Here is a 22,813-nt window from a genome sequence, read left to right on the forward strand (position 1 = left end):
TACACCAGATGGCTGGGAGCATATGATGCAGAGCCAAGTATGGCAGCTTCAAGGCAAAGGGAATCCCCAGCTACCCTCTTAGGGTAGTTCATCATGGTGCAGAGCTTGGGCCAAGAATGTGGCCCATTATATTTAAGAGGGATGGTCATTGAATTCAAATATCGTTTTATGTTGCAAAATAGTTATAGTTGGATCAGTGCTACTACCCCCCGATGACTGGGAATGGTATGGTTTTGAGGAAGGCTCTCTACATATTTTTCTAAAGATATGCTGTGTTTAGAGAAGAGTTAAAGCATTCTGGATTAAATTCTTAGCTGGTGTATATTTAGGTAGCTCCTTTGAACTTCTGAGTTGAAGAGACTTAGAGCCTCCTAAACAGGGTGAGAAAAATCGAGAACTTGAAAGCAGAGGGTGAGTGACTTGGGGGCACAAGTCCCACCCATAACTATTTGCTGGAGTTCTGAGAGCTGTGTGCTACATATGGGAATGTGATGGGGTGTCTCTACCATGCACTGACCCAGCTTGGGGTAACTACACACCGTGGGCTGACGAGACCTTGAACCCTCTCCCCTGCTGGGCATGCTCAACTTGGAGACAGGATATAAAAGGGAGTGGCCCAGTTCAATTTGGGCTGGTGGAGGAGGAGAACAGATGTGAGCTGCAGGTCTCTGCCAAGGAGTAGCTGGAGCTACAGACTGTGGAGGCCGAACTGGTGAGATCAACGGCAGAACACCCACTGACCCCAGAGGAGGAGAGTAAGCTGTGAGCTGGCATCCCCCAGGAGAACTGACAGAGCAGGAACCAAGGGTAGGAAGTCACTCAGGGATCACGAGTTCTAAAATAAGTATCCAAGTCAAACTATGGGCTACCGGTTTCACGGGGCCCTAGGTTGGGACCTGGTGGAGAAGGGTGGGCCCAGGTCCCCCTATCCTGCCCCACACCCACCACAGGGTGTGGACGCTGCCTGAGGATTCTGGCTGCTGGGCTGCACTGCCCTGAGAGCAAGGGCAGCCCCAAGGACTCTGGCCACCAGGCCATTCCGCTCACTTTATAGATTAGGACAACTGTATTTACTCTAACCACTTAAGCCATAACCCCTTATTGATTGCACATGACCTGACCCCCGTGACAGGTGTATCTACCCTGTGTCTGGGAGTTATAAACTGCATTTTTGTTTTTCTGATCTACAATGTGTTGGTGTGTCATTACATACGTAGGTGCCGACTCCATGGGTGCTCCGGGACTGGAGCACCCATGAGAAAAAATGGTGGGTGCTGAGCACCCACCGGCAGCCTCCCATCAGACCCTTTCCCTCCCCTCAGGGCCTCCTGCCTACTGGCAGGCCCCACCAATGAGCACCTCCCCCTCCCTCCCAATTCATACCACCTGCCACGGATCAGCTGTTTACAGCATCATGAAGCACTGATGGGGAGGGAGCGAAACTGGGTGGGGAAGAGGCTGGATGGGGGCTGGAAGAGGCGGGGTGGGGATGGAGCCTTGGGGGAAGGGGTGGAGTGGGGGCGGAGCTGGGGGAGCACCCCCTGGCAGATTGATTACATATGTGTCAATAAATTGGGCTAGAATGCAGTAACCTATGTCCATGTCAACTTGTTACTTTCTAAGACAAGAAAACTGTCCACTTTCGGTACCCAGACTTTCCTGGCCAGTGGGAACCTATGACAAATTATTTGAGATGTTTTTCAGATACTTGCATAGCTTTTGTTTGAAACATGCACTTTTCCTTAAAATAAGAATGATCACAGCAAAGCAACTTATTCATAGATAAGACTGTCAAACTCAGAAAAACTCTCTCTGCCCAGGCAGAGATACAGTCAGTCTGACAAATGAGGACTGTCATCTGGCTGAATGAGGAATGCCATAGTGAACTGCTGAAATGATATTCAGCTGTAGGCTTCACTGCCCCTCTAATAAAAAAACAAAATAAGAGTTCCAAGGCTTTTTGCTATGGCCCCTCCACTGTTCAACTGCTAAGTTTAGAACAGTGGCCAAAGGTTTCTCTATGTTGATCTCATAGAGCCTGAACTTTGTGTTATGCCAATGCCCCTCCTCCCCCACCTTCGAATAGCACAACTCAAGAGGTACATCCCCATGCCCACATCAGTTTTGTTTCTTTGATCAGTCTGTAGAAGGCAATAGGGTTGAAATTCTGTGTTTGATATGTAGAGTATTATATATAATCAATTACTTGGCTCTTATTTTGTAGTGAACACACTGCACAATCAGTTACTTTCCATGTAAGTATAATTTCCAGGCTAAAAAAGAAAAAGAAATTAACAGAGGCACTTTCTCTCTCTCCCCTCATCCTTTACCTTCATGAACACAGGAACAGAACAATCTCATTATGTTCAGTAAATCACAATTCACACTAGCATGAGTCCTTGAGATTTGTAATGAGATTTTCATCAAGATAAAGTTAGGTCACCAGATACTATAAATACTTCTATATTATATGATATTACTTTTGAGTTTCAGTTAATGTTTTTTTCCTGAGAAATAATTCTACAATCACAATGAAAATGAGCACACTTCATCTTACTGGGATGGATAATTGGCAGGTAAGCCGCAATGTAGTTCATTTATATATTAAAAATCACTGAAAGCTTTACACTTGACAAAAGAATGCTATAAGGAAAATTGTTTAGCTATTTTCTTGTTTGTTTCATTTGAAATTGTACAAGCCATCTTCAAAGAGGGTGGGAAAAAAGAAGGGGAAAAATACAGGGAAGGGTAGAAAAGAGAAGTGGTGAATGAAACAGGGAATGATGTAAATAATAGATGAAATTGCTGCTTTTCCTAGTAAATAAAGTGCAAGACAAAAGTGATACACAATATGCCCCAAAGGCCACTGTAACTATGGCAACAACAATACGTGTAATGGCTTCATTGTGGAGTAGCCAAATAAATCTCTAACTGATGTATAATACATATTTTATATATACTATAATTACTTTCTAGATATGGTTTTTATTGTAATGGGCTTTTTCATGATCTGTCTTTGTTCTGAAAGAGTTCTTCAGAACCTTTACAGTATCATTATCTTCAAAAGGAGACAAACTATATAGTATACAATACAGCTACAGTTCCATCCTAATTACTAAATCAAGATTATTTCCCATAGTGAGGGGGGTGGGGGGGGGTTGGGCAGTGCAACCGACCTTCATGCCCTTTAATCTCCCATGTTTCAAGACTGGCACTTCAGACCAATCTAGCTCAGAGAGACATGATGTAAAAAATCTTCTGGTCTGAAAAAAAATTGCACATCACTGCCATTAATACCTTGAAACTTTGGGTTGTTTCTTTGTATTATCTCTAAGTACTAGGTATTTTGCATCTTCAGGCTCAGTTAGAACAATTATTAAAGGCCTCCTGGGCAGTTAATTTCTGTTCACTTCAAAGCAGGCTGAGGTAGAACAACGAGAAGGGTCACCTCCCACAGATATCCAAATCTCTGTAAACCCTCAAGATGCATGTCAGAGAGGTTTGGAGCCACCTAGAGGGAGAAGAATGCACATAATAAAATGGTTTCAGGGTAGCAGCCGTGTTAATCTGTATCCGCAAAAATAACAGGAGTATTTGTGGCACCTTAGAGACTAACAAATTTATTAGAGCATAAGCTTTCATGGGCTACAGCCCACATTATCGGATGCATAGAATGGAACATATCATAAGAAGATATATATATATATATATATATATACACATAAAGAGAAGGTGGAAGTTGCCATACAAACTGTAAGAGGCTAATTAATTAGGATGAGCTGTTATCAGCAGGAGAAAAAAACTTTTGTCGTGATAATCAAGATGGTCCATTTAGACAGTTGACAAGAAGGTGTGAGGATACTGAACATGGGGAAATAGATTCAATATGTGTAATGACCCAGCCAGTCCCAGTCTCTATTCAAATCCAAGTTAATGGTATCTAGTTTGCATATTAATTCAAGCTCAACAGTTTCTCGTTGGAGTCCTTGCCACCCTTAAGTCTTTTACTGAGTGGCCAGAGAGGTTGAAGTGTTCTCCTACCGGCTTTTGAATGTTATGATTCCTGATGTCTGATTTGTGTCCATTTATTCTTTTATGTAGAGACTGTCCAGTTTGGCCAATGTACATGGCAGAGGGGCATTGCTGGCACACGATGGCATATATTACATTGGTAGATGTGCTGGTGAACGAGCCCCTGATGGCGTGGCTAATGTGATTAGGTTCTATGATGGTGACACTTGAATAAATATGTGGACAGAGTTGGCATCGGGCTTTGTTGCAAGGATAGGTTCCCGGGTCAGTGTTTTTGTTGTGTGGTGTGTGGTTGCTGGAGAGTATTTGCTTCAGGTTTGGGGGGCTGTCTGAAAACAAGGACAGGTCTGTCTCCCAAGATCTGTGAGAGCGAGGGATCATTTTTCAGGATAGGCTGTAGATCTTTGATCTCCATGTCTCACAATCTACAACTTCCTTTGCCATTGGTCCATTGCCTTTTCCTTTGTTCATTTGTGATGATGCAGCCCAGAGGAACTGCTGTATGATCTTAAGTTGGAAATAATTTGCTACTTTTGCCTATTTAATAAGACAGATGTGTCTTAGCCCTGCCAGATGCTGAGACTGGTACTTAGAAGTAAAATTTGTCAAAATAGTCATTGTGAATAGTTTATCCTTTTTCTGTGAATTACCCAGAGAGGTGGTGTTTACAGTTCTACTCATTATTCACAATTGCTTGAATTGTCTGCACTGGCAAATTTTAAACTAAAGTTTGTTCACAAACTAGTCAGAGTATTCAATGTTAATCACTTTGTGTGCACACTAAATAACTGATCATCTAAATCAAATGGTTCTGTTTCTATTCCCTGATTTGCTGACCTACCCTATATAAGCTGATCTCCTTTTTCTGTTCTCAAATTATCTTTGAACTTTCATAACTGTTCAGTCTATTGCCTAAACAATAAAAAAAAGGAACTTTCAGTGAAAATATTCTTGAAAATATCTATTCACAGTAGTATTTGCAATGCTTTTGCTTTCTGCAAACATTTTTACAAATAAAAACTTGCCCACCCGAATGCTGACAAATAAACAAAAGTGAAAAGAGGTTGCAAATACTAGTGATAAAATCAGTGGGGTTTATTTTCAACAATATTTGTGAATATTATTTGAATGGTAGTCATTAGGGGTCATCGTCAGAACCACCTGGCCTCCATGCTCATCTGATTGGCTAACCTCTAGAAATAAATTGCAAACCCAGGAGGGTTTGCGTTGTGGTATGGCTCCTTTAAAATTCTTCTCTGGCTAACATCCCAGATAAGAACCTGCCTCCCTGAGAGGATGCATTAGACGCCACCCGTGTGAAGCAGCTGCCATACAATAGATGGTTGCTTAACACTGTCATAGGTTAGTGGCGAAGCTCCTGTGGCTGAATAAGAAATCTGCAGAGTTTCCTCTGCCCTGCAGGTGTGGTGATTGTTTTTTGGATGGACAGAGCTGTTATTCCAACGTAAAACACACTCAGTAAATGTTTTATGTTGATTGGTGCTAAATACCAGGTGGATTACAGCATCTAGTCATAAAAAGGTGACATAAATAAATCAGTCTAATTTCGTAGGGTTGGTTATACACTCTGATGTGAGCTGCTGTAATACAAAGAGAGTCTATTTGGAGGGGAAGAGGAGATATCTCAGGGTAAAGAATATTTCTGTAACTTTAAGGAAGCTCACACTGTGGCTGCCCAGAGTATATCACAGATGTTTCAGTCTACAGTAAGATTCATTTTCCAGTATTAATCCTCAGCCCTCATATCCAAAAATATGAATTTAATTTAACAAGCAGATTGTTTTAGCCTGTCATTTGATATTTATTTCTTTAAAAAATCCCTTTTCAATATCTGAAATGTTACACTTTCTCATTACATTTTATAAAACAATACGACAGTTCAGAACTGAACAGAGAAGTTTAATTGGGTTTTTTACTCCAGACTTTGGCATTGCATCTCTTTTTTTTCAAAGCATCAGGTTCTGAAATGGGAAGCTGTGTGGGAGAATGTTGAGATAAGAAATCCTCTAATGTGATTGATCAGCACAATTTTACCTGATCCTGTGCCTCAAAGGAGCCTAGCAACTATCCTCATTTTCATTGCTTCTATCTGGACTTGGATATGCATCCAGGAGCTTTTCATATATGCTGCATAATTAGAACAACTCTCTGTCTTTCCTCTGAATGTCTGTAATGAGCAGAATCTCCTTTATTATAAGCCTTACCTGAGTAATACGTATTTAAAATGAGAAATCAGTGACACACAGGTCTGATTTGACGTTATGCTCTTCTGCTTTCACCAGGTATTGAATATTTGTCTGTTCACTGGTTTGCTAAGTGCTCTAGGAGATAGCAGATCCTCAGAACTCCTTTTGTGAAGATCAGTAAAACCGGCACATTATTCATGATTATGTAATTGTATCTTTTTTATGTTCACTGGTCTTACAAAAGGCCAGTGAACAAATGTAAACATAAAGACTTGCACAGCAGGATATGAGAGCGAATATTCACTGACTGACTGCATTTTCAAAAATCAGTGTTGAAACAGATGCCACACAGTTCTCAATTATTTACTACTATGGGGGAAACAATGGCATTTCACGTACTGCTGTGGTGGCAGCTATTGGCAATTCTGAATTTTAGTAGTGACCACTCTGTGTAGTGTACAGTGTTACAGTATTTGTAAATAGAATACACAGATTTTAATAAAATAACTGGAATTCAAATTAAATTAAATAATTCCACAGGCTTTTGTGAAAAGGTGTTTAGAACAATATCCCAGTAATATTTTCCGGTCTCAGTGTAGTCTCCTCATATCTTTATTTGCACAGTCCTGTGATGGCAGAGAGTAGATTATATAACCTAATGTCATTTATCCCTCTGATTTCTGTCACTGTCATTTTTCACTTTTGAGGCCCAAAAATTCCCTGTCCCCACATGTTTTGCTTATGAAAGTATATATGCTCAGGGAAAGGATGAGTGGGTCAAACTCAACAGCGTTCACCTGGATACTTGAAGAATTTCACGGGAACCTCAAACCAGATCTCTACTAGGTGAGACAACATGACTTTTCTTGATGAGGGTGACTATTGTCATTCTCTAACAAAGTAGGTTCTGTAACTATAAGCTCAATCATGGCTGCAGAAGCTGATTTGCACATTGTGCCTCTCATTTGCATTCACAAACTATTAGATCAGTTGGTAGCTATAGCTTCCCAGTCCTCAGTATCAAAATTACAAAGTCCTAACTGTCCTATTCTGGCCTCAGTTTAACCATGGACATGAGTGTAAATGAGCACAGAATTTGTACACGAAGGGAGCTTTTGTGGTAACTTTACAACATTTCATGTGTCCTTCTCTCATATATTTCCCACCAGCTTGTTCACCGCAGTTCAATTGCTTTGCTTTACCTTTCTCATCCCTTATGAGATTATGACCAATTCAAGATGAATCTGCATTAACATTGCCTGTCTGCTATGAGACCAGTGCTCTCTATGAGAGTGTTGGATAGCTTATATTTTATATCCATTGGTGAGATCTCATGTGCATATATATGTATAAGGATTTTTTCGTTGTTCAGATTACATTTGTAACAGAGGTCTGTTCCTCAGCATAATGTTTCCCTTGTCTGACAGCAGTAGCCTGTTCTGACACCTATATTGCTCCTCTGATGTACAGGGACTTGCAGGTTGGCTTTCCAGTGGGGGAGGAATCACTAATGAGGAGTCTGTTCATACTCTCTGTAACTTGCTGTATTTACATGCATATATCAGTCCTGCAGTGCAATGGTCAAACAACATGCAGCACAATTCCTCTTTCTAGGAATCTCAGCCCAACATCAATGCACAATTTACCCAGCGTGACGCTGCCTCAAGAATTGACTCTAATCAGAGTCCAAGGCAGAGAGCAAACTCTCCCATGGCTCATACAGCTCCTTTTCTGCCCAGAACCTTGCAAGACCCAGACCCAGCAACAACACAGTGTTACCTTTGTGCACATACCTGAGTAATGAATCATGTAAATACTGCCATATGCTTCCTATACCTGCCCCCAAGATTCGACATATAACTCTGTGTATACCCGCGTCCACGCCGCCACTGTTACGTGACATTAACATTACCATTTCAGAGGTGGTATCCCAGGGCTCTAAGCATCACAGACAGCTTTGCTGTCAGTTGTCAGTAATGCCCTGCCTTCAAACATTTGCTAATGGCAGCCCCGCACAGTTATTCCCTGCAAAACTGGGTGGAAGACATGGAGCAATTGGAATGGATGATGAATTAGTTTTGCTCCTGCTCTTTCTTGTGAGACAAATGGTTATGCAGCGCAGTAGGCATATTGGCAAGTTTCTGGATGGAGTTTGGGCAGGACATGAGGGTCAATGACCGTTCATTAACTCACACTGTACAGATCTGGTGTATGCCAGTATTGTCATGGTGTGCCTTTTTGATTGGCCATCACTTCTGGTGTAGGGGAACCAGCATGGTGTAATGGGATCACATCATTCTGGAAACTTGGGGTGACTAGGGAGTTCAGAACTTCCAAATGAAGAAACAGATCTTCATGGAGTTGCATGTACCAACCCTCCAGTGCCAGAGCACTCAATTCAGGGAAGCCATACTGGTTTAGAAGTGGGTTACTATTGCACTATTGAAGCTGGCTATATCAGACAGCTATAAATAGGACTGTTGCAAATCACTTTGTGGTTGGAAAGTCCACTGTCAGGGTTGTGCAGTTTTGTGAGGCAATTAACACTGTGATAAGGGTGGAGGTAATAAGAAATAATAATAAAATACTAATAATAACAAAAGAACCAGAAATAATAGCTGGATTTCAAAAGATGTGGTTTCTAAACTGTGCAGGGGCTATCGATGGCACTCAGATACCAATATTTTACCCAGTAAAAGGGTCAAGTCAGGAGGTAAGCCAAACAGGTTACTATTCAGTTGTTCTGCCAGGCGTAGTAGACACCACACAGGCAGATTCATGATTACCAATGTGGGAAATACCAAAAAAGTTTTATGATGCTAGGGGGCTGAGGAGATCAAGATTGTACTTTAAGGATGAAGAAGGGACTTTATTTCCCACAGATGATACGGTTCTGTACTGAGTTTCTGTGCCAACTGTTATGTTAGGGACCCCACATATCTGCTCCTGCCTTGGCTCATGAAACTGTACCCCAACATCAATGACCTTAGAAAAACGGAGTTCATTTACTAGCTAAGTAGCTGTAGAATGGTCATGGACTAAGTTCCCTCTAAGCTGCGCGGCCACCCAGCAGGCTATCAAGTGCTGCACACTTCAGGTGTCCCTCCCCTCACTGCTGCACTGCTCCTGCCCTTTGCCTTGGAGCCCCTGGTCAGCTGCTCCTGGGAGCCTCCTGCTTGCTGTGCAGAGCAGGGACCGGGAGAGGTGCGCTGAATTAGGGTGTCGCCCTCCCCCCGCCCCTGTACCCCATCTCCACAGAGCAGGGGGAGGAGGGGGATGGACAAGATAGGGCTCAGCACAGGGCTCAGGATGGAGAGAGCTTGCTGGCAGCTGTTGCTGTGTCTGAACAAGCAGGCTTCGGACTGCTGAGTGCCAATCTACTTAAAAGGGCTACGTACTTAAAGGGGCAGTGTCTCTCTCTGTGTCACACACACACACACACACACACAGTGCGTCTCTCTCTCTCTCACACACACACACACACACACACACTATCTTTCACACTCACCTTCCAACATATACTTGTATTATTGTTGTTGTTGTTACTTGATACTTCTTTCAAAGTGTATTATTTTAGGTTTTTGCCTGGTTTATGCATTTCATAATTTTTATTTCTCTCTTATGCTTAAATTTAATTCTTTGAGTACTGAATTCTAAAATGCCTAACCTGTCGTGGCTGGAGTAAGTATCCCTATGGTAACTTTCTAAAAATATATATTATATCTAGATTTTTTTGTTTCTCCTGGTGATGCACATCTGCACGTACTTCAATATGGCACACAACAAAATTCATTCCGCACATGGATGGAAAAAATTAGAGGGAACAGTGGTCATGGGGTGTACATTTGGTATGCTGAAAGCTTGTTGGCTCTGCCTATGCACTCACCTGTCACCTGCTGTGCACTACATAATATTTGTGAGGATGAAGAGGAGTTTTTCCATCCTGAGTGGGTTCAGGACAAGTCTGGTTTACAAACTCTGTACAGGCACATGCATACTACCCACGTGCATATTGGTCCTATTTCCCAGCAGGCTGGGGAAATCAGGGGTGCCAGATGGGCACATACCTTGGACCAGCAGGGAGGCAGAGGATGACATCTCCCTGTGCTGAGGTACACTTTTTCATATGGTGTAAAGTTGCAGGAAACGCACATGAGGGAATGCCAGTACATATTATGGGCTGCATATTATGTTCCCCTGTAGCCAAAGATCATGAACTGTTTGCTAGTGTGACACTGCTGACATTAATGACCATTATATCAGGGCATCTCCACTGGGTTATCACCAGGGGCTGGGTTTGTGCTGTCAAGGATGGCTGATGAGTTGTTATGTGGTCAGTGGCAATGCTCTTGCCCTCACTGTTCATGCTTTTTAGAAACATCTTTTATCTGGAGCACTTACATTTTTTTAATGAGCTTCTCATGGTTTGGATTTTGCAGGGGAGTATTGCAGCCACTGTGTTTTTTGACGTGACAGCATTGCTAGGTGCAATTAACAGCTATTACAGAGCACTGATCCCTACCTTGGTTGAAACTTCTTAAGGTTTCGGAGTGGGGTGATGGTTCTCAGCAGGTAGTGGCAGATGTTGTTATGCCAGTATGTTCCCTCTTTCTTTCTTGTTGTTCTTTGGTTTTGATTTTCAACTATCAAGCCATTAAGAGATTGATCAACCATTTTGTGTTTTAGACATCTGCTACATAGAAAAATAGAAGTGCTTTTTAATGCACATGACACTTTCCCCATCCATGTGTCCATATGACTTAAGTTATTTCTGAACCTTGTGGAAGGGATGTGGGAGGAGACGTTATAGTATTTGCACTATGACAACACCCGATTTTTACGTAGAATGAGTTAGGAAGCTTGTGGCCCATTCAAGAACAAAAAACCACTTTCAGCTCGTCATTAGGAAGAGAACCAATAAACAGTGAAACAAAGCAAATATTTATTAAAGGATGAAATAGAAGTTTTAATGGAAAGATTTTGAAATCAGAACAACCTAATTTACCAGAGTAACTGCTCACAACCAAGAAAGTCCATACAGTTTAATGTCTTTACAGCTGTCTCCTTCCCGTCTTCATGAGAAGGGGGTAAATGAAGGGAGAAAATGACTCCTAGTGACAACTGGGGACGTCTCATGCAAAGGGTTTTGGGGGGTGGTACATGGTGGTGTTCTGCTACTCCTGCTGGTTCAGCATTCTCCTCAAAGGGGTTATTGCAACAGGATTCTCTGGCTCGGCAGCACTGTGGGTGGCAGCTGGAGGAGGAAGCGGAGATGGCAGCAGCTGACGGGCTGGTTCTGAGGCCTCAGCAGCACACTGACATCCACTCTTTTAGCCACCAGTTCAGTGAGCCTCTCCATTAGTGAATGCTCCCATTCCCTTGTGATGCTGGCAGGCCAGATGCCAGCTCTTTCCCAGGCTGCAGAAATAAGCTAAGAACTAACAAACTCATAGCTGGGGACCAGACCAGTTCACCTTATGTTAGTTTTGCTCAAAATAGGTATTAGTCCTATACAAATGTATTTAGTGTTTAAACTTTATGAAATATTTGTAAGTTGCTGTGTGCATTAAGATCACTTGCAATGTCTGTATGCTGTTGCTATAAGAAAATTTGTAAGTTTTGCTTTATAAATTTTTTAAAATGTTTGCTCTGAACTTGTGAACACAGGCACGGGAATTGTCTTGTCCTACATGCAAGGAAGCTCCTCTTGTGGACTTGGAAGCTGAATGAAGGAAATAAAACAAAATCACAGGAAAATTTTCCATCTTTTTGACTGTTTGAACTCTGACAGTGCCAGAGACTCTACACTGAACCAAGAGATGCCCAGGGCTGCCTGAAAGACACTTTTGAATCGACAGATCACTACAACTCTGTCACTCAGGATTTAGTTGGTAACTCATTTGTGAGTATGTGTTTGATTTCTTTAATCCTGTAAATAACCCTTATTCCTTTTTCATAGTTAATAAACCTTTAGCTAGTTTATTACAGGATTGGCTACAGGCGTTGTCTTTGGTGTAAGGTTTGGGTACTGATTCATCTGGGATAAGTGGCTGGTCTCTTGGGCCTGGAAGCAACCTGAATATGCTGTGATTTTTTGGTGTAAGTGACCATTTCTTTCTAAGTACAGTTTGGGTGGCAAGATAGACTGCAGAGCCTAAGGGGACTCTCTGTTACTCCATGGTAAAGTTGTTACAGTGATCCAGGAGTTCACATTTGTTACTGGCTTGTGAAATCTAATTATAGAACATACCACCAGTTTGGGTGTCTACCTTGTTTCTGACAGTCTTCCCTGAGATAGGTTTCAGAGGAACAGCCGTGTTAGTCTGTATTCGCAAAAAGAAAAGGAGTACTTGTGGCACCTTAGAGACTAACCAATTTATTTGAGCATGAGCTTTCGTGAGCTACAGCTCACTTCACCAGATGTAGGCACTCATGGTTGTGAGCCACTTTCGACAGTGTGACATCCCTATTGTGTGTCTCCATCTCCATGAATCAGTTCATCTGTGTGTCCTCCTGCTGACAAGACATGTCCTTCAATGCCCCAAGGAATTCAAATTGCTCCTGGTTTCTCCTGTTTAGCCCTATAAGCAGTTCCTTCAGGGTCCTTCTCTGTCTGTCTGTGCTCTCTGGGGTGTTGCTCTTGCTCTCTTAGTGGCATGGTTTTGCTCTCAGGAGTAGAAGGTCCTGCCAATTCTAAGGGTAGGGGGGCATTATATTTTTGGCCATCTGAACAAGACCAGTAAATCTGCCCACATAACATAGCTTTGCTGTCAAAGGCTGCAAAAGACAATTTTGATTCTTCTCAGCATTCCAGGAATGTAGCTTGTTTACTCACCTTGAGACTTGTGCTTCTGGGGTTTAAGTGTGGTTAATAGGGGAGTTATAAAACTTGCTTGCACCCTCAGAATATGAACCTGGAAGACTGTGTAACAGCAGCACCACCAGATGACAACTGCTGTAACAATAGAATAGGTGGAAACTAGCACTGAACGATACAGTTTGTTCTTTGTACAGTACAAAGGCACACACCGTGTTTCCACACATGATTAGGTAAATGACTAAATGCACAGATACAGGAGCTTATGGGACATGTGGGACATTTTACATCTTCACCTGTTAAATTATTGCTAGGGAAGACCTTTTCAAGGCAGGTACATTTCATCTCCCTATTTAGCTTTATACCATTAACCTTGCTATGTGGTTCAACATACTGATTGGTGTTGGTGGATGATAGATAATTTCCTTCTTTGAAATGCTAATTGTCAAGCCAAAGTTTATGGAGGCAGCTGCAAAATAAAATTAATTAATGGTAGGTTTTGTTCTGCATAATTAATCTTAAAGAAAAACATTGTTGTGTCTGATACAGATAGGTGTAATTTGGAGCACATGGAATAATTACCCATAAGTAAATTGGACATTTCTGGGGTATGTGAAGTATCTATGGTTTCCCTGAAAAGGGAGTCTTGGGCAACTTCATTCCTTCTTTTGGGGGTAGCATTTTCAAATGAAGCAGGCAAGGTGAAGTCACGCTACTCCACTGTGTGGAGGATAGTGTCTGTCATAATTCCAGAGGCTGCATAAACCCATCTCTTGTGTTTGTGGGAAAAGCACACAGTGACATACAATACTTTGGCTGCTCTAATTTGCATATGGGACAAAACCAACTCCTGTCTAGTCACAGGGAATAGGAATAAAAGTGATGCTGGTCACTTCCTCTCCAACCCCACTTCCCCCCCGCCCAGGTCCTGCTGTGAGTGCAGGTTGACTGGACATGAGGATTGAAGCTTACTTTGGAAGGACTAGTGCAAAGCACGCTTGTTACAATTTTTATGTACAGTATGTATATCTGCACTGTGTTAAAATGTTGCCGTTCGTGCTTTTATACGTACAGGTCTCTAATACTGTATTTCAGAGGTTTAACACAGCCGTAAAAGTGTCCTGTGGGCAAAGCATTTCATATAAGATTTTATGCTGGGCCTGGAATTACTGTATTTCACATAAATTGGAGGGAAAATCAATTTGGTTGACTTGTAGTTATAAAAAGTGTCAAACTTTTCAAGACACAATGAATAATTACAGCTTTGTTATTTCTGTGAAATGGTGCAGGAAATGATAAAATAATCCTTTTTGATAAATGTGAGAAGAAATATAAAATAGGAGAATCATTCACTTTCACCAGTGACCCAGAATATATGCCAGGTAGATAGCAGTTACAAATTATGAGATGGGATTCTTAGCTAGTGAAGACCAGGATTTCAATAATTAATATTAATTTATCAACAGCCAATATATCTGTAATACAGATAGTCAGTGTCTCTTCTAGGAGTAGTGAGGAGTATTAACTCTTATAGTCCCTTCCAGCATATCTCCTCTGTCAGCTTCAAAAAGACTGTCCCTGGATCATTACCCTTATCTATTTAACATTTGCAACTTATAAAATGCTAATAACAAATTGTCTAACTGTAAACTTAAATTAGTGGGTAAGACAGACTGTGTGAATCTCCAAGCCTGATGAGAAGACTTTTCAGTCTCCTAGACAGCTAGTTCAGTATTAACATAGTGTATTTCCTTCTTTTCTGGCTCTTAATTTTCTTCTCCTTTTCCTTTTGCCTTTATTCTTTGTCTTTCCTTAAGGTTCCCCTGAACAGCTGACTGATCATTGAGTTTCTTAACCAGAATAACCAAGCGAACGGTCCTCTTCAGCATGATTAGATTTATTAATGGCATTTCTGCAGCACTTGTTACAGCCTCAGAGTTGGATCTTACAGGACCCTGGTCTTTGATTAGGGAACTCATTTTAACTGACTTCAGCAGCAGTCTTTCCAGTGATCTGGAGTTTGTAAGTCCAGTCAAGTTAATGGGAACTTTTCCATTGTCTTGAATGGGATCAGGATCAACCCTAAACGCACGATGTGACCAAAATCTTCTTTGATTGACTCCAATTTATAGCTAGTCAATAAATAATATTTGTTTGTGGCAAATGGAAAGCAATTGTCTTTGAGGCCTTCAGATTAATTCCAAAGTCTGTTATGTGCTGATCAGTAAAATTTCCATGACTGAACCGTGACCATAATATACAGTGCTCCTTCAGTAAAATGTGGTAGCAAGGAGGTGAAACTTCATCCTCAGCTTTGCTATGATTTGACTAGAACAATTCTGTAGCCATGCCTATTGTAGACAATGCTTTCACATTCTTTTTCACCATCTATCACTTTTCTACCTCTTGGGAAGTGTTGGACTTTCATAAATTATAACACTATACGTGTGAAGGGCCAGATCAGCACATGAGCAGCAGCTCTTTGACACCAGATAAGCAAACTAGATCAATTAGTGTGAAGGCCTCGAAGACCATGGCTTTCCATTTGCCACAAATGCAGGGAGAGCTTATTGACTAGTGTGATGCATTGTTCACCCCACTCCATTCCTGAAGGGGTTAAAATAGGCTAGATAGGCCAATTAACTACATAGACTGCACCTGGAGGGGAGCTGGGGTCAATACTGCTTAATTAAGGATGAAGTTCACCTGAACAGGAACAGGTGCTGCATCTATAAAGCTAAGAAGCTGAGAACAGAAGGGGGTTGCAGGTGGAAATGTCTGAAGTCACTCCCTGATAGGAGGCTGGTTTGTTAGAGATTAAAGGGTCTGGCAAGAAGCCAAAGAGGAAAATAGCCACAGGGAGTGGAGGAAGTTCGGACTGGTGGGAACCCAGAGGTGCCAAAGGATAGAAGGAGGACAGAGCCCAGGGAAGTAGCAATGAGCTCTGGGAGTAAGTTGACTTTAGCTGCGGCGCACAGGATCCTTGAGCTGGGAGCCGGAATAGAGGGCGGGCCTGGGTTCCTCTACTTGCCAGTGGGGAAGTGGCACAGCCTTGGATGTAGAATAGAGGACTGCCTGGAATGGCAGAGGAACAGTTTGTTCAGAGAGACATTGATAGACCCCTGGAAAGGGAGAACTGAAGTGACCTGGCCGGAGGGTGGAGTCACAAAGAAGACTACCCTGAGTCTGGGAGAGTGAGATTGAGACAATCGGCTGAGCAACCGCAGGGAGGGGCATCCAACCAGTGGAGAGCTAATCCCCCATTGAGCCATGAGGCGGTGCACCAGGGGTGAGTAATGAACCCCGTTATGCTAGTTATAAATTGGAATAAATCAGAAAAGATTTTGGTTCCATGCTGCATTTAGGGCTTGATGCTGCTCCCATTCATGAACCAGGATCCCACTGTATTAAGTGCTATACAAATATGCAACAAAAAGATGGCCCTTGCCCCAAAGAGCTTGCAGTCAGGGTAACTATTGAGTTGGGTTTGCTTTCCAGGAATGTTGAGCGCTTTTTAGACATCTTCCACAAGTAGACATCTATTCGTTTTTACCTGTCTTTGAAATCTTCTGTCAAAGTGGAACCTCACTGCAGAAGGTAATTAAAGCCCAGATCCAACATGAGTAGTCCCATTATTATATATGACTTACCTAAGATCACAGAGGAAGCCTTTTGCAGAGCTACACATAGAAATCAGGAGTTCCTGACTTTTAGACCCATGTTCAGATCAATTGACCAAACCTTTCTCTGAGATCAATCAGTTTGGTGGTAAAGAGCTCTGGCTCATTTGCATTTAGTGGGAAATAGAATTAAATTAAAATTAAACTGCATAGGAAAATTCAGATACATTTTCTATCAGACAATATGGGTGGTGGTGGTGTAGAAAAAATGTTCTTTGCATAAAACCTTCATCCAGTACCTCTAAGGGCTTGTCTACACCGTGAGGTAATGTGCTCCATGGGAATGTGCTTTTCTAAAGCACACTATGTTGTGCATTATTGATCTGTGTAGACCCTACTGGTGTGCTTTAATGTAGCACCATTTGAAACATTAGTACATTAAAGTGCACCAGGGAACCTTTAGTGTGCACTAGCAAGGGTCTACACAGACTAATTCACGTACAACACGTTAGTACACTTTAGAAATCACATCCCCGTCGAGTGCATTACTAATTGTGTAGACAAGCCCTTAATAATTTTTCAAGTCAATACCATATTTTTCTTTGATTTTCAGATATTTATCTTGCAGAACAAGCTTGGGCAAGGAACAGAAATAAAATTGAGACACATTAGCCTGTGAGGTGGAACTAAATAACTATAGCAGCACTTATCTAAATGAACACTATGGGGCAAACAGCAGTGAATCAGCAGGCATTTTGCTGCAGCAAATGTTCCTTAGTAAAGTGTAACATTTTTTTTTCTGTTTGCAAGAGTAAGAATTTTGTTCACACATCAAACCCTAAAGTGCTGAAATAAATTTTCCAACCCACTTTAGGAAAAAAATAAAAATGACACCTGGGTATCCATAAACCTTCCCCAAAATGAGTCCACTTTCAGAGCTTGTCACAGTGAGAAAAAATGTGGAAAACAAGGATGTAGAATTTACCATTTGTCATTGCTAATGATAAATTAGCTAAATTAGTTAAATTATAACTGCCAATGTACTAAAGTAATTGAATAACATAGATGGCCCAATCCTGTTCCCAGTGGATGCCATAGAAAACTCTCATTCAATTCCAATAAGAGCAGAAGCAGGCTCTATTAGCCATATAGAAATATTACTGGAATAGCAGTAAGCTGTAGTATCCAGTCCTTCAGTACTTTTATCCAGATCTGGGTTGGGAAGTTATGGATTTTTTTCACACATTACAACACTGTAAATATGATGAGCCATATCCTTAGCTGGTGTAAATCAACATAAGTCCTTTGAAGGCTGCAGAGCTACGTTAACTTACTCCAGCTGAGAAGCTGGCTCTTACAACAGTATTGACATGAAGTAAGGCTTCATTTTGCAACTGTTTATTATTTTCAGTACATGATGTGTGGAGTTAGGTCTTTACTCCTCATTCTGAAAAAATAATCCGCTGATACCAGAAAGTAGATAATATACATTTGTTCCACTCTTCCGTGCATTTCGTTCCTGAACCTGAGAGGGGCTAAATACCTCCTGGAAAAAGATGCTGAGCCCAGTCTTCCACTTGCACTGAGCTCAGAGGGCTCTTTACTACAAGGTGTTGAGTGCCCCTGGGAAGTGCCCTCTGCTCCCATTGAACACCTTGATTCAGGAAAGCACTTAAACATGTGCTCAGTCCATCCCTATTTAGGAAATCATTTAGGCACAAAATTAACTTTAGTTTTAAGCATGGGCTTAACTCCCATGCTTCCATCTATTGAATTGAAATCATATGCTTAAAGTTAAGCATGTGGTTTAAGTGTCCTGAAATGGGATGCTTTCCTGAACGGGGGCTGAAACCAGCGGAAGCTAATTGTTCACAGCACCTTACAGGGTCAAACTCGTAAGTCCAATCCTGAACAACTGAAACCAACAAAAGTTTTGCCATCACCTTCTCTGAGATTTGGCCCCAGCAGAACATTATCATTTATAGGCAGTGCCATAGGTATGCATGAAGCTTTACAGACAGAATAAAAGCATGGTTCCAAATCCTATCTCAGGATCCTTGCAATATTGCAGAAGAAATGACACAGGAGGGGAGACATCGGAAAAGATTGGGGGAATGAGGAAATATTGACAAAATAAGTCTTTGATGTTGCCTGTTTTCATGTAGTACACTTTTTTTTTTCTTTTTATCAGTTGTATAACGTTGGAATGATATTGTGGATCATTACAAGAGAAATGATCAACTAATCTATTTATATACACCATTGTTCATATTGGTAAAATACATATTTTGGTTTCCACAATAATATGATTAAGATACGTATTGGTGCCATGCATAAATTTAATGTAAAATATTCTGTGCTGGCTACAGGTGGGCAGCAATTTGAGCAGTTATACATGGGATGCATTAATTATAAAATAGCTTCAGTGGAACTTTAGCTTAGGCTGACACAGATGTTTCAGCATGTACACAATAGCCTAAACGTAAATAAAAGTTGTTGCGGATGAACTTACTGGATGATGTGTTCTGTGCAGCCTTCAATAATTTTTAACCGTTAATGAATTTTAGTTCTCTAGCACTCAGTAAGGGGCAGTTAATAATTTCAGCTTTTTTGTTGAGTATGATTTTGATTTGAACAAAATCTATTGTTTAAAATTAGATTTTATTAATTTGCTCTAACTACCCAATCAAGTGTATAGGTTCAAACTGATATCACAGATGTATTGCCCTTAATCAAAATGTTTAGAACCGTCAATAAAAATGACTTGGATAAGTTGATATTTGATTGTTGTTTAACACAGTTGATATTAGGTTCTTAGACTGACATTTTTAAAGGTCTTTACTTTGAAGGCAAAAGATTTTCTTCAGAAAATGAGGACTCAAGACCACATTGCTCTGAGTTTCCTCATTTTGTTCCATCAGGGTTTTGGGTGCCAGACCCTACACTTTTTGTATCCTGGAGTACCTGTGGTAGACAAGGGTCAGCTACTCATGGGCCCTGTATTTCCATGTTGGCTTTGGATTCTTAGCATTCTGCCTCTGATCATTATCTGAAGCTTCCAGTGATGCATCACAGAGGGTCTCCCTGGAAAAGTAATATCGCTCTAGGCTATATGCATAATGGTTTTGCTTCATCCCCATGGCACTGGCATGGGGAGAATGGGTCAAATTCTCCTCTCATTTATACTAATGTAAATTGAGAACACTACCACTAATGTCAATGGAGCTCCTCCAGTGTAAGTGGAGAATCAGTCACACAGTGTGTGTGTCACAAGCCTCACTTCTAACTCTCTTTCATCCAATGCAGACTTGCCCACTGGTCACCCCATACCTGCCTCTGCAGATATTGACCTTGTGGAGAGCCCTCTGTGGGATCCCAGGAATGGGTGGGGAGGACAGTGCTATGGAGGGTCCCCTTTGTTTGCAGCTGGAGGGGTATGGTCTAGTCGTCTTGTTTTTGTTTAAATAGGTGTTGTGGCCATCATAAGTATTCATCCCTGCTTTGGGAGCATTTGTAGTTCCTTTATCCATGAATTAATGTTTTATTGATTTTACAGAGGGCCTGTTTCATATTTATGCTTTTCTGATGTCTACATTTTCAAAGATAGGGAAACACATGCAATGGAAAAATAGTTTTATTGAATCCAGGGTTTGATCATGCAGACCAGTTCAAGCAGCCAGTGTTCATACCAAAATATATTTTGCAAAATTCAGACCTCTGACATACTAGCTTCCTATTTGCTTCCATGGGAAGTGGATGTAAATATGAGGGTGTAATGTGTTCCACTGGGGATTGATTCAAAGCCCAAGTGAAGTGAACAGGAGCTTATTTTTATTTCATTTGATGGTGAATCAGGGCTTTATGTTAGTGCAATGTTATGCTCGAGATTTTACATGCACAGAAGTCAAGAAATTCAGTCTTATGAATGCCAGAGCTATCTGAGGGATCAAGCCAGCCATCATTCTGTACTTGGACCACATATGCTCTTTGATTGGAGTTCCAGGCACACAGCAGCTATGGGACTGCACCTGTAGTTAATCCCTCTGCATTTTAATGTTTTAGGGCTAAGCTCTGCTGTCTAAGCAAGAGTCACAGAAGGCCACAAACACAGCCAGTGTATTTCCATTGTACAAGGGAGCAGGATGTGGGGAGCATATGTACAGCTCTGTATCCATATGTGGCATGTGCTTAGTTCTGTGGGGGGACCCTTTGGTACTAGCACAGAGGGTTTGGTGAGTGGATAGGGACATAGCTGGGAAATCCATACCTATGTAGATCCAATGGTTGAATTTTCTCTACAGGAAATGCAGCAGCTGTATGGCTGCTGCAGCCTTGATACTAAAGAAGCAGTTGCCGAACCACTCTGCAGCATTGGCAGGCTTAGCAGAATTAAATTTTATATTTGTATAACTTAAATGGATAATATCAATGACTTATGTTTAAGCATTTTTTCAATTTTTATCAATTTAAATTTTCACAGTTGTGGGGAAATTATGGGGGAATCAGACAATGGAGGGTCAGACAATAATTTAGTGACAGTAGATGCTGAGATTCAAAAAGTTCAAACTTTATAACCATTAAAACACAAACTGTCAACATCATGTGTCAAAATATACAAAGTAAATATCCTTAACCTCTAGGAAATTATCCAGTAGCATTTCTCTTACTTTCCCTATCAGTAAATGTCAGTTATTATTGATGGAAATATCTTTCCCTCAGTTTGTGTGTGTATGGCAAAATCAACATTAATGGACATTTAAAAATCTGATCCTTCCAAGACTAAGCATTGAGTAGCTGGGAGGATTTACTCCAGCTGTGTGCAGGAAACAGGATTTGCCCACAGGATATACATAAACTGCAAGCTGGCTGACTTGCAGTTGCTCTGGAAACCATACTCTGAGTTTGCTTACACTGGAGCATGCAATTCTCAATCATAATATTGCATTAATGTTTTGGGTTTGATTTCCCTTTTTAAATCCACCCCCAAAATCAGGGTTATGATTGATTGCACATTCAAATAAATGGGGGAATACAAGCATCTAACTAAATATATGATGTGATAATATTAATAGGTAGAGTATTAAACTTTACTTGATAGTCTAATTAAAATGATTGCAGGTGGATTTATTTGACGATATGGATGTCTGACTGGAGTTCCTGCAAACTTTTTTTAATTGTATTTTATTGCATCAGGTATTACTAAATTTTCTCTTGTTTATACATGATTCTAAAGATGCTTTTTAAAATTTTACTTTGAGCCCCAAAATTCAAATTTAAAAAGAAAACCAGAATTCCTTAAATGTCCTGCCGCCCCTTTACATTTGCCGTCCCAGGCACCTGCTTGGTTCTCTGGTGCCTGGAGCCGGCCTTGCATATGGAATGGCTCTTAAAGGGTTTAAACAATCTAATATAAGGCCTTGAGGGAGATGGATAGAGTGGAAGCAGTCCTGGGAATGAGTGGTTCTTGGAGGGGAAATCCTGTTACTGTATCTGTTACTGTAAGTCCTGAGGCCGGGGCATTGCAGAGAGGGCAGGACGTGCCTCCCCACTCACGCAAACAATTGGGAATGAGATTGGGACATGCATATTTACTGCCTCCTGCTCCCTCAGAACAGGTGAGACACCAGAATGGGAGGATGGGCCTGTGGAACCTATGGACTAATTAGGGAAAAGGCCATCTGAGGGAAATACTGGCTAAGGGCCTACAGTGGACTAAATACAGCCTAGCTCCAGGAGGAAATCTAGGACTCCTGCTGTAAGGAGAGACACAGCAACTGAGAGTAACCCTGAGGGGATTGGGAACAGGGCTCAGAGGGCAGCCTTAAAGAAATCCCCAAAGCCAGAAGAAGCATTTGTTTGTTTGGGACTTTTGTTCTGAACAATTTTTAATGAGTCTTTTATAATAAACCAGCCTCAAGGAGGGTATTATTGAGTCAAGAGGGCCTGAAGTGGTGTTACTGGGTTCCTGAAAGGGGAAAGGGAGGTTGGGAATGTGTAAATGCTGCATTTAGCTAGAAAGGGGCACTGCAGGGCAGTCACACCCTGTGACAAGTGCATTTGACAGACTGGCATCTGAAAGTTAGATTGCTTTTTGCCTACCACTATCTTATTGGGTGGTATTATTTTGTCAGTTTTCT

This window comes from Caretta caretta, chromosome 2 (assembly GCF_965140235.1).
Source record: "Caretta caretta isolate rCarCar2 chromosome 2, rCarCar1.hap1, whole genome shotgun sequence".
NCBI classification, from domain to species: Eukaryota; Metazoa; Chordata; order Testudines; family Cheloniidae; genus Caretta; species Caretta caretta.